The sequence below is a fragment of the Ambystoma mexicanum genome, chromosome 4p, assembly GCF_040938575.1.
Source record: "Ambystoma mexicanum isolate Mex_15411 chromosome 4p, UKY_AmexF1_1, whole genome shotgun sequence".
In the NCBI taxonomy this organism is placed as follows: Eukaryota; Metazoa; Chordata; class Amphibia; order Caudata; family Ambystomatidae; genus Ambystoma; species Ambystoma mexicanum.
The window spans coordinates 1,285,755,025-1,285,768,680 of record NC_090927.1 but is presented as its reverse complement, the minus strand read 5'-3'; the positions used below and the strand labels follow the sequence as shown (position 1 = coordinate 1,285,768,680).

The window sequence follows — 13,656 nt, the reverse complement described above, 5'->3', positions numbered from 1 at the left end:
TGTTATTTACATAGTACCTAAGCTGCGCCAAAGATGCGCATGCGCCATTGCTCATCTTATCGCTCCACACCTAGGCCCTCATTAGGAGTAAGCCGGTCTGGGAAATATGCCAGGAAAAGGGCCGGTACTACCGGCTCTGGCACTTTTCTCAGACCGGCATACTCCAGTAGGGGCAGTGAACTACCGACAAGCCTGACCTGCTGCGAGTTCAGGCCCCTACCGCCAGAGAAATCACTGTATCACCGGCACCATTAACAACAGTGCCAGTGATACAGTAGTTCTCATTTCATGGGGTCCTGTACCACCATTGCCGGCACCCATAATATCACGGTCAGTACTAGAGTGCTTTTATTTTACAAGAACTTTCCAGGTGCTAGAAGCCTTTATTCCAGAGAACAACCCCATGTGCTGACTCATCGGGCGTGGCTCCCTACGCCTGGTCTTCAGGTACTGACTCATCGGGTGTGGCAGGGCATGGCAGCAGGCAGGCCAGAGCTACTGGGCGTGGCCGGGAACAAGACTATATAAACTCACCGATCCCTCAAGCAAATGCTTCGGGTTACTTTGCACCTCCGTGCAATGTGACCCTCACCGCCGCATGGACCAGCTACTTACCTCGTGATCATGCAACAACAGCATCCTTACCTGGACCCAGGCTTGCATCTCACGGCAACACTCCATCTTCTTGGCAGATCCCGAATCGACGCCGCAGCACCTGCGCTCTCTGTCCCACAAAGCTGAAGTCCTGAAACGAGAAAAGAAAACAAGATAAGATTAGAACTCCCGAAAACACCCAACCCAGGGTCGTGCCGCATTTAAAACCCAACCCAAAGGCACCATTAAAGGATACTTACCAGCTGTCGGACCATCTCAGCCCCGCTCCTCCATACCGCCAGCTCTGTTTCTTCTACTGCAGCTACCGCCGGCACTGCTACACCACCTGCAGAGAGCAGAGAAAAGGACAGAGAATAAAATTTACAAATACAATTACAACAGTCGGAAGACAAGCAGGCAAGTGGAAACAAGGGAACCACTTACCCACAAGAGAAGTGGACTAGTCACAGCTGGCCTGGACTTCCACGACAAGGGACCTGTGAAGGAACTCGGTTCCCTTCAACAAGCGCCCCTGCCAAAAGCAGCAGTATGGAGAGCTCATCATCATCATTTAGCAGGTGAGCATCAAGAGTAGTGCAACCCCCAGGGAAGCCGCATCCAGGGAGAAGAGGTCTGGACAAACCCCCTTATATTCATGCAGGAACTGCACTGCTCATCACCGCAGTTCCCCACACAGACGCAGAGGGAGGAACAGACAAGAAGAGTTTCATCCCTGGGAGGGCTGCGACTGTGCCCCAACGCCTCCGCAGAGACCAGGTGAGCATAACAGAAAGGCATCTAGCAAAAGCACACAAAAAGTAGAGCAAGAAACGTGACGTGGATTGAAAAACATGTGCGTTGGTGCATAAAATTAGCTCAAATCATCACAGAACCTGGAGAGGAGTAGGAAGAAGCCCAGGAAGACACCAGAGAAAACTAAAAGGAAATCCACCACCATCCAACAGCATCAGAGCTCCAAAATGACATCCAACAACCCTGAAGGTGGCCAAGAAGGTGAGAAAGGACGCTATGCATCCAACTTCACCCAGAGATAGCTGGATGTCATGATAGCCTATATGGCAGACCATGAGGCCACACTACACAATCTGTGAGTGAAACGGGGAAGCATTGCAATTCCAAGTGCCCTTGGGTTGGAACTCACCAGCAATATCAATGCCTTGTAAGTGCTGCTGAGGACCAAAGAAAGTCAAGAAAAGATGGGGAGATCTGACGCAGCAAACAAAGGAGAAGATGGCATACCAAAATTAGCATGCTAGGGGCACAGGAGGTGGCCAGCCACCAGACAATACCCTCACCCCAGCAGAAGTTTCAGTGGCAGAAATGATTTACCTCGTGGCAGTAGGTGGCATCGGTGGACTTTACACAGCTGCATAAGGTCAAGAGCAGTAAAGCAATATCATGGCAGTCTGTACTTACTGTTCCCTTTTGAGGTCATAACATCCATGCAAGCGTAATTCTCCGGTGGTGACGGTGCGCAATACAAATATCTTTAACATTAACAATTACAACCGCGTACCACTCTGCCTGCACACAGTCAAGCCACTGCATACTGAAACGCATGCCTTGCCATACAAAAAACCTCATAGTCAGCATCAGCATACTAGCATATTTCAGTGGATTGGCATACTGAAATAGTCAACTGGGGGGAAAGTAAATAAGTGAGATGAAGTTAGTGGAAGATAAATCAAGAAATACATGCAATGACTATGGCGAGAGAGGGATGCAGTGGAGAAAGGCAAGGCCCTCTGGAACCCAATGTTGACATGTGAAACATGCAGTATCACAACACCCTGATAATAGGTAAAACATGTCTGCCCTGTACCAGGAACACAGCCATAGAGAAACATACACAGAGGTGGTGCATACAACCTGCACAGGTGCCTGCACATATCCATCTCTGTGAATGTGGCACATTGATAGGCAGAATTACATGCAGTACCCTTTGGGAACACTACACACAATTAAGACTATAGGTGTAAGCACATCTCACCTTTGGTATAAGTCTGTACTACACAGTTTTGTGGTAGCAGGACTGAGCAGCCAGGCTTCTCTCAAGAGGGATGTGAGCAGTACAAGGTGTTACACAAAGGACTTGCAATCACAGTGGTTCAAACATACATTTACTTAAGTTTTTTTGGTAAAACAATATAAATGTATGTACACATTTAGTTAGAAAACATTCCACTAGTAATAAGCACCTCAATATCACACAACAATACACTACAGTACCAAACCAATAAGTTTCTGAACAGGTTAGGCTCCCCTGAAGTGGGAGCAAAATGGCACTTCAGTAACTTTAAAAAGGGGTAAAAAGACAAAGGTTATAAGAATCAAACACAGTTACTTTTCATAGGCAGGGCAAAAAGTTTCAGTTCACTACAAGAGGCAGTTCAATTCAATAGGCCTGGGCCAAAGTCAGTGGATCAGTGTCTTGGATAGGATAGAACAGTGCTGGTAGTAAACGGTTAAGTCTTTGCAAATGTTCTTAGAAGTAGCTTGCACGAAAAAGAGTTATAAGTTGGGTTAGGAGCGAACAAGACTCCAAAGTTGGGAAAGTTTCACAAACTTTCACCGCGACAAAGAGGATTTCTCTACCGCATTTGCACAGTACCTTTTGAATGAAGAAAAGCTGTAGCTGAGGCAGTTGTTCCTGGCAGTTCCTGCAGATCTTGCTGTTCCTGAGCCTCAGACGTGGGGACAAGAGGGAGGACATCGGGAGGTTCCTGCACTGCATGGGGAAGGATCCAAAAACTTGGCAAAACATCGGTTTAAGGTGCGAGTGCCTTAAAGTCCACAAACTGGTATCCTACTCACTGGCTATCCGGTTTTCAACAGCACTCTGAAGAAAATTCGACCAGTATGGAGATGGTTTCCAGGTAGCTTGAGAGTTGTTTTTTCCCACCAGCTCAAGGGAAGAAGTCGTCCATGAAGGGCGTCTCTGTCGAGGGAGTTTCAGGCAATTTGGACCTGCAGCAGGGCTTCACCGGGCAAACCAATGGTCCATGAGTTGCAGCAGTTGTCTTTCTTCAGCTCGTCTTTGGTTCTTTCGTTCCAGTGGTCGACTCTGCCTTCCAAGTCCTAGAGACCTGCTTTTAAACTGTTTTCTCCCATTCATTCCAGCCTAGCTGTCACTCACCCAGCAAGGTGGCTGTCCTTGCCGGACAGTCAGCCAGCCAATCACGCCAGAGTGCATTCAGGTCTCCTAGGCGACTAAGCACAGGGAGTTTCGGGCACCTCCCTCATAACCTGTCCACCCCAGATACTCAGGTGCCAGAAGGGGGGCTTCAGCACTAAAGCCCGCCAACGGGAAATGAACAAAGGGACCAAACCTGGTCGCAGAGACAAACACTAGAAGGGCCTTTCCAAAAAGAAATGGCAAAAAAAGTCGATTGGAACCTGTTTTTTACAGAGGGGGCTCAGACGCGATCTTGAAAAACATGGCTCCGGTGGATTTCAGCTACCGGAGCGTTTAAACGTGTCGCGGTCGGGTAAATCATGGTAATACCACTGACACCAGCCATTTTGAGAGGTAGCTTTTGAAGGCTAGATGAGTTTTCTAGGAATAGGGAACACTAGGTACTCCCTCCAGCACTCTGCTGTAAGGCACTGTGTGCTGGGCCTAGCAATTTAAGAAGACTAGTAAAGTCAATTTAGCTTCACATTGGCTGGGAGACAGTAGTCAGTCCCAGAGAAGGTATGTAAACCTTGGGAAGTCTAAAAGACATCCCTGTGTCACTGCACTGAGGGTGCAGTGTGACACACAGGAAAAAGCTGATGCTTATGGAGCTGTCTTAAACTCCATATCCAAAGAACACAAAAGTAAAACACACATCAAAATACATGAAAGAGTGGGAAAAAAAGGCTCACACTCTTTCCAGGTAAAAATTAAAGTCCTAGAAATCCAGCAAAGTTGCTGGGGGTCTAAAAATGTAAGGGAAATTAGCACATTTATGAGAATTCTTCCTAACATACATCTGTTTCTGGCACATTTTTGGTGCCCCTCAGATTTGAACACTTTTTTCAGAAAATCTGTTCCACAGAATCCAGCAAAGCAAAGTTGATGCATTTTTTACATGCATTCCCAATAACTTGAAGTGCATTGGTAGGCTTGGGCAAACATTATGAACATGCTCTGTGGTCCCACTGAAAGTCCAAATTACTTTCAGACTTTATTGTGCCGCATAATAAACCATTGCGGCACACACAAACACATTAAATCCAATAAAACAAGTTACTAGTAAAACATACCTCAGTAAAATTTAAAATATTAATTGAAATAAAGAGGTTAAATATATTGGCATGCCCAACTTGCTGGTTAGAGCCACTATTACTGTTGAACTGTAGTGGATGGAAAAAAGAGCATATGCTCCTGAAGACAATACCCTAGGAAGACAATACCCTAGAGGCTGACTGAGAGAATGAAGCCAACCTCTTATATAAAGCCAACTTCTTATATTCCAGATGCACCAAAAACATTTGCAGCAGCAAAAATAAGTAGTATCACAACTGAAAGCTGTGAGGGGGTCAGAAAGGTGAGGCCGACAACTTTTTGTGAAAGATTTTCAAAAGATGCCCTTTTGTTAACTCAAAAGTTTGGATGAACGCCTCACTATAGAGGAGTTAGAAATAGACTTTGAGGATACATCTAAGGCAGAGCTTATAGCTGCCCTTGCGGATTTCCAGGCAGATTGTGATACACATGATGAAAGTGGGGAGGGCTCTGATGGGGACCTTTGCCCTGGTGAAGTCACAGATGCAACCAATAGGATTGCCGCCTCTCCTGCCACTTCCATTCCAAAATCTAGCATTGTTGCTCAGTGGGATTCCCTGGAACTTGAGTTATTGAGGATGAAATGAGCCTTTGAATGCAAAAAGTTAGAGATTGAAGCTGAGTTTAAAAAAGAGGTGTTGCCACAGCAAATTATACTCAGTTTAAGAGACCTTGAACTCAAAAACCGAGACACTGAATGTCAAAGACTCCAGCTGGAGAAAGCTAAAGTGGAAACCTCAGCTAAACCAAATCTAACGCAAATTGCTGGTAATGCTTACTCATCATCCCCTGCACACCATAGTAGCTATACTGATATAGATGATCTGGACTTTGCAGTGAGCGGGAGTCACTTATGATTCTGAAATACCTGTTTACTATTTGTAGTCCCATACGAACTGAACACCAAATTATAAAACAGGGCCTAGCGAGTTTGGTAGATGTAGTTCTAGCTTCACAGGACTCCCTGGTGGGGTAGAAATATAAAAAAACTTTAGATAACCCCAATGATGCGAGAGAGCCTGAAAATAGGAATGAGGGGTGTATAGAGCCGCCCGCCCCTAGGAGAGCAAATGACAATCGAAGCTCTAAATAAGGGAAGCAAAGAAAAATATGAACCCTAGGATGCCTAAAGCAGAAGTGATAATAAATATTAGCCTAGAGGCTGGCTCCTCAGATATAAATTATAGACTCACCCCCCAAAAACAGGAAAAGAACTGAGATAAGAAAGCATTTAGTGAACAAGAACAAAGAAATAGCTATTAAAAAGGCCAATCTGGCGTCTTAATCCCTTGAAATCGCTTTGTCACTGGAAATGATATATGTGGAGAGTGAGAAGGGACTTGAAATCATTAATAAGAAAAAATCTATGCCTGATAAGACTAGAGATAAGAAGGCGGAAGCCCAGAACCAGGAAAACAAAAGTAAGTAGGTGTATAGAGCCGCCCGCCCCTAGGAGAGCAAATGACAATCGAAGCTCTAAATAAGGGAAGCAAAGAAAAATATGAACCCTAGGATGCCTAAAGCAGAAGTGATAATAAATATTAGCCTAGAGGCTGGCTCCTCAGATATAAATTATAGACTCACCCCCCAAAAACAGGAAAAGAACTGAGATAAGAAAGCATTTAGTGAACAAGAACAAAGAAATAGCTATTAAAAAGGCCAATCTGGCGTCTTAATCCTTTGAAATCGCTTTGTCACTGGAAATGATATATGTGGAGAGTGAGAAGGGACTTGAAATCATTAATAAGAAAAAATCTATGCCTGATAAGACTAGAGATAAGAAGGCGGAAGCCCAGAACCAGGAAAACAAAAGTAAGGTAAATATGGAAGGAAAAATAACACATGGTTTCAAGACATCACTGCTAGAGGTGATTTCAGAAAGTGATAGCCACCCCTGACAAGAGAAAGAGGCAAAGGGTAGGCCCATGGCCCTCTTGCAGAATAGCGAAGATGAATAGGGAATGTGAACAATGATGATATACAGTCTCCAAATGCCTCTAAGGCACAATTGAACATAAATGACCATCTCATTATGCCCAGCAGCCCATCTTCTAGAAAGATAAATATGCATGATTTATATGCCACAAAAGAAAGTCCTTATCTAAATAGAATGAATGCACTGCAACTTATCCACCAAGTGCATAAGCTAAAAGCCATATCCTCACAAGACCTTACCATGGTGGAAATTCCCCATGGCGAGTGGGGAAAAAAGCCCCAACCGTCCTGAACATGGGCTATAGGTTCGAAAAGTTGATGGAACCAACAAAGTTAAACAGCCTACTGAAAAAAAGGAGGGAATTAGCATGGACAATTTATCCTAAGAGGCTATAAAATATATTGTTGCAAAGATGTGTGAGGCTTTATATGACGAAAATACTAAAAAAATAGATAAAGTATCTTGAGTGGGGATGGTTTTGTATGACCTAAAAATCAACATCTTGGGCAGTTGAAATTAATTTCTTGGAACACTGGAGGCTTTGGCTCCTTTATTTTCAATCATGAAGGGATTAAACATCTGCTGTGCTCTCAAATCTTCTTGTTGCAGGAGACATGGCTCATGAAGCCGGTCTTCTTGGATGGCTATTTTATAGTACAAACACCAGCTAAACAAAATGACAAAGTAGGCCTTTTGGTGGTTTGATCACAGTGGTGGCCGCGTCTTAGTGGCCACAATATTCGACATAGAACAAAAAGATGATAATGTACAAGCGACGGTTATCCAAATACCCGTGGGAGGGGGTGTGTATAGTAAAATGCTTTGGATTAACATTTGCAATCCCCTGGAAAATGTAAAAACTGCCTTGATTATTTCTTATGTCAAACTACTAATTAGAAATTGGGAAAAGGAATATCCAGGGGAATTACTCTTCATTGTAGGTGACAACAACCATGTTTTACCAAACGTATAGCCCTCAGGAGATAGGAGGGACCTATTTGATCCAATAGGCATGGCACTCAAGCAATTCGCTTTGAAGCTGAAGAGCTAGAACATCGTACAAACAGCTGGTCAAGTTTCAGTTGCACTGCTCAACTGGTTCAATAATAGATGTGAGTAAAGATAGCCCACTTTTCACTTGGTCCAACAGATCGAGATGCTCTTGGATAGACTTCATTCTTACTGATGAAGGTGGCTATGATTTAATAACAAGTTTCAAATTACTACAGAACAACCTCAGTGACAATGTAGCACAGGAATTTACTTTAGAAAATGAGGTATTAAAGGAGGAATATCTAATGCCTGGAAATAATGAGATCAACAGTCCAGGCAATAGAATACGCTGGCCCGAGAGAAATGTTCGGGCTTTCAATTACCTAATTGCCACCTCTTTTGAAGAGGAAGAGAGATGGGAACCTGTGAGTGCAGGAAACATCCATTATGCAATGCTTACTTTTTATGAACACCTCTGTAAGACACAGAAGAAATGCTCTGTGGTGGTTAGAGAAAGAAACAATGACTATGACTGTGTAATTGCTGCAAAGCAAACATTGTTGTGTTTAGCAATCAAGCAAATTAAGAAATCAAACCTTGATAATCAGCTCAAAGTTAGTTACATTAATAGATTAAAGATGCATATTAAATACTGGACCAGAATTCATAGAGGATCAGCTGCCTCAGTGCAATGACAAATTATAAGAAATGCACTGACGCAAAGATATGCAAAAATGTTGGTACATCTTTAATGAACTGTAGCTGAAAATTCAGCTCATGAAATACTTAACTATACTGAAAAAGAGTGCGCTCATTTTTACTGAGAAGGAGATTGCACTTATCATCATTGATCTGAAGTCATCCAGAGCGCCGGGGCCAGATGTGGCACCAAATGTCATTTTTAAAAAGAATCCGAAATTGTGGGCTGGTATCTTACTCATTATATTCATAGAAGTTGTAAGGACAGGTCAGATCCCACTAAGCTGGAAATATACAACATTGCTACCAATTTATAAAAAAGGACTTTGCGACCTACCGACAAATTACACGCTACTAGCCATGATAGACTCCAGTTCTAAGATTTTTTCTCAGAAACATTTAAGTCAAATTAATATATGGTTAACTAAAAGAGTATATTAAATCACCAGCAAGCAGGTTTTTAGAAAAGGTTATAGCACTTGGTCAAATTTGTGGACGTTAAACTATTTTATTAGACAGACACAATATTATCACACAAAAACCTTGCATGTATGTTTCATCGACTTTTCAAAAGCTTTCGATACTGTTAAAACGAAATTTACTTTGGGAGATCATGAGGGGAAAATAGAATACAGGCACCGATTTTGTACTTTATAAAAGCCTTACACACAGATCCTACTGAGGATCAATCAAGAGCGCTCTTTAGGAGATGAGATAAGGACCAACTATGACTTAAAACAAGGCTGTGCTTCAGCGCCAACGCTATTTAATATACCTTTGATCTGGGAAAAAGCCTTTCAAAGTGCAGACATTTCCCTTCTAAGATTGGACCGCATTCCATCTCTTGGCTGTCATATGCAGATGACATTTTAACTATGGACCAAACAGCGATAGGACTGCAGCACAGCCTCACTGCACTGAACCACTTCGCAATGTGTCATGGCCTTTTAATTAATCTAGACAAAACTAAGGTTATGATTTTCAAGAAAAATAGAAGTGGGATTAATAGATATGGCTGGATGATGGGTAATATACGCCTGGAAGAGGTTGATACATATACATATCTAAGTATCCCAATCTCATGTAACAGAAGTGAGGAGTGTCTTTCCAGTGTTAGAACCAACAAGGCCCTGGCTAGATTTTTTGCCATCAAGACAGTTAATTCAAAAAGGCTCAGGTCATTCTCTAGAGGGTCTAGGATTACTATACAAAACCTGTATTGTGCCTAGTATCATATATGGACTTTAAGTATTTACAACAAAGGAAGTGTACTGGTTGAATGCATTGGAAGGGACATTATGGAGAAAGGCCCTGGAGTTAGCAAATTCAGTGCCGGTCGAGGCACTCTGTAATGAGCTGGGGCTGACCAGACTGAGTACCCAGAAAAAGATCTACTCCTGTATTTTATACTTTAAGATGTTGGATGACTCTGTTAGGGATAACTCTATGCTTACTTGCAAGGCCTGATTGAGCTTGTCTCACCCTGCTCAGCTCTGAAAAAGTGGGTCAAGGATATAAGTACCTTCCTAACTGAAATCGACTACTCTCCCATTGTGGAGGAAAACTGTGCTGTTAAGTGTAAAATGGTAAAAGCAAAAGCAAGGGCTTGGGACAGCTGTGATAGAAATGCTAAATTAGCAAGGACATCAACTTACCCCAGTTACGCATTATAAGCGTTTGTGATAAATAGCCCCTGCACATATCTAAAAAATATCCCAAACCCTTAAACTACCACTTTATTATGTTTTTGAGATTGGGACAATTGCCCACGCGATATAAAACAGGAGCGTGGCAGGGTATTCCTAAATAAAAGCGACTGTGCAGACTGTTTAAATCTGTATATTTGTTTATTGGTTTATTTAAACCTTTACAAAAAAGAAGTCAAGAAATTCGTTTTTTTTAAAACATCAACATAAAAACTAGACATTCGAATTTTACACAAATAGCTACTAACATTCTTACGATATCTTTCTAAAACAATTCTTTAAACATTTCATAAGTACAACATATACTTTCTTGTCAAGGTGTTTCTCAAAAATTCATCATACTTATAACATTTTTACACACATATTCTTAAATGTATACTATCAGTAAAATAGCCAGATGACCTGCACCTCTTCTAACAACATTCATAAGCAATTTCTCTCAATTCAATAACAACCTTCTGACTCATTTTAAAAACATTTCAATCACTCCAATTTTTAAGAGAATGGGCGGACAGTATAGCATTTCATAGCAGGAGATATCCCTTGAAACATCTGAAGAGTTTTACACACATTTTGGGATATTCACAATCGACTCCTTAGACAGTTAGCCACAGGTCAATAACTATATTCTAAGTCACATTACAGACAACTCTTAAGAATTCAATCACACCGATTTTTAGGGATATCGACGAGCCATGTAACATTTCGTACCAAATAACATCCCTTTGAACATTTGCAGTATCTTGCACACATTTTGATAAATACTCAATTCTTTCCTTCCACTAGCTGGGACAGATCAATAACAAATGCATCAAGGTTTCTGTTTCCCCATAGACTAGACAAAATCTGCACACTTTCATTTGCTCAGGTATTAAGTTACGAATAGAAGCAATTTCGTTTGTGTTTAGCACATTGCACCTAAAGCGTATCACACTGTTCCTCAGAGATCGAGATGGATATTTTGCCAGGTATTTCTCTGGCACAGGATACCATTTCCATGTGGACACAATTTGATAGTATAGCCTATGGTTCATTATAGTGGCATTATTGTCAACCCAATCAAATGCTTTTATTAACATTTTTACCTTCAGTGGTCTGTCAATGAAACATTGCATTGTGACTACAATATTATCAAGTATAGTTTCGACTTCAGTTTTAAGGTTCCATATATATTCTTCAGTCTCATTGTGACTGAATACCCTATATGGTGAGTTCTCTTCACCCAAAACACATTTCCTATATAAAGCTACTTTCCTGCATTCCATTAGACTTTTCAACGAACCCAGGCCCAACTCATAGCAAATTACTTAGATGGGTACGCATTTGGGTAGAAAAAAAATAACCTTTTTCCAGATTACAGTTTCTATAGTTCTTAAATAAGGTGTCAGTTTATCTGGTAGAAATTCAAACCCATATGCAAGTCTTGGCATGACCTTCTTGGTGTAGAAGTCTATGCGTGTGGACATGGTAAATTTACCAAATCTTCTTTCAGTCACCCTCATTTGTCTGGCAGCTTCTATTGCCTTTGTTTTTAGGCTATTTTTTAATAAAAATCTGAGTCATAGTGCTCAGGAAAGAATATCCCAGGTATCTGAATCCCTTGTGAAGCTGAATTCTTGAACCTTCAACAAACCAACAGGGTAATTCATGGAATTCAGCGCACAAGTGGCACATGCGGCTGGTGCACAGTGTGCGCGTGCGACTTTCTGCGCCAGCCATGTGCGCTAAAATCCATTTCCGCACAGAGCGTATTCATGGATTTTAACATCCAAAACCAGCCGTGGCGCAGAGTGGTGCAGCGATCCTGCATCAGTGCCAGTTACGCCCCCAACCCCTCCCCGTGCACCATGTACAGCGCACAAATCCCGTACATGGCGCACAGGCCCACAACCACGAAACTGCCTGTAAAACTCCCCGCGCACCCCTCTGAATACACGTACCCTGCTGCGCGGGTAGTCTCACACGCGATTGGGCCTGTGTGAGCAGGGTATGTGGATTACTGGGGTGCGCGTGAAGTTTAACACACGATTGGCCCAGTGCGAGCGGGGTACGTGTATTACTGGGGTGTGCGGGAAGTATAACACGCGATTGGCCCTGTGCATGCAGGGAATGTGGATTTGGGGGGTGCGCGTGAAGTTTCATACGCGGCAGGCCCTGTGCGAGCGGGGTACGTGGATTACTGGGGTGTGTGGGAAGTTTTACACGCGATTGGGCCTGTGCGAGCAGGGTATGTGGATTACTGGGGTGCACAGGAAGTTTCACACGCGATTGACCCTGTGAGTGCGGGGTACGTGGATTTGGGGGGTGCGGGTGAAGTTTCACACGCGGCAGGCCCTGTGCGTGCGGGCTACGTGGATTACTTGGGTGCGCGGAAAGTTTCACACACGATTGGCCCTGTGCATGCGCGGTACGTAGATTTACGGGGTGCACGTGAAGTTTCACACGCGGCAGGCCCTGTGCGTGCGGGCTACGTGGATTACTGTGGTGCGCGGGGAATTTCACACACGATTGGGCCTGTGCGAGCGGGGTACATGGATTACTGGGGTGCGTGGGAAGTTTCACACGCGATTGGCCCTGTGCGTGCAGGGTACGTGGATTTGGGGGGTGCGCGGGAAGTTTCATATGCAGCAGGCCTTGTGCGTGCGGGCTACGTGGATTACTTGGGTGCGCAGGAAGTTTCACACGCGATTGGGCCTGTGCAAACGGGGTACGTGTATAACGCGGTACGTGGGAAGTTCCACACGTGCTTTTGCTGTCAGAGCAGGGTACGTGCATCCAAGGGGGTGCGTGGGGAGTACCACAAGTCAATTGGCAGTGTGGGTTCTCACAGGTGTGCCCTCTACCCCCTCCACTGACCCTGCAGGTAACCCACACCACAGGGGACTACCCAGCACCCCTGGTCATGTCCCGCAGGCAGTCCATCCACCATGGGCATGCCCCCAGCCAGGCCACATGTCACCTTGCACTAGTGATCACCAACTCATGTCCCCCAGCACCCCCACACCCCCAGGAGTGAGGGGCACCTGCCAGCAGGCCCCCACTCATGTCCCAATCATGTCCCCCAGCACACCACCCCAAAGCAGTGAGGGGCACCTGCCAGCAGGCCCCCACTCATGTCCCCCAGCACCCCCACCCCCAAGCAGTGAGGGGCACTTGCCAGCAGGCCCCCACTCATGTCCCACTCATGTCCCCCAGCACCGCCACCCCCCAACAGTGAGGGCACCTGCCAGCAGGCCCCCACTCATGTCCCACTCATGTCCCCTAGCACCCCCACCCCTCAGCAGTGAGGGGCACCTGCCAGCAGGCCCCCACTCATGTCCCCCAGCACCCCCACCCCACAGCAGTGAGGGGCATCTGCCAGCAGGCCCCCACTCATGTCCCACTCATGTCCCCCAGCACCCCATTCCCCCAGCAGTGAGAGGTACCTGCCAGCAGGC

At 44.4% G+C, this 13,656-nt stretch overlaps 1 protein-coding gene across 4 annotated transcripts in view; it reads left to right on the top strand.

Moving 5' to 3' along the window:
- PCNX2 (pecanex 2) overlaps positions 1–13,656 on the top strand; it is a 3,925,748-nt gene that overhangs the window by 1,238,274 nt on the left and 2,673,818 nt on the right. The window lies entirely within an intron of this gene.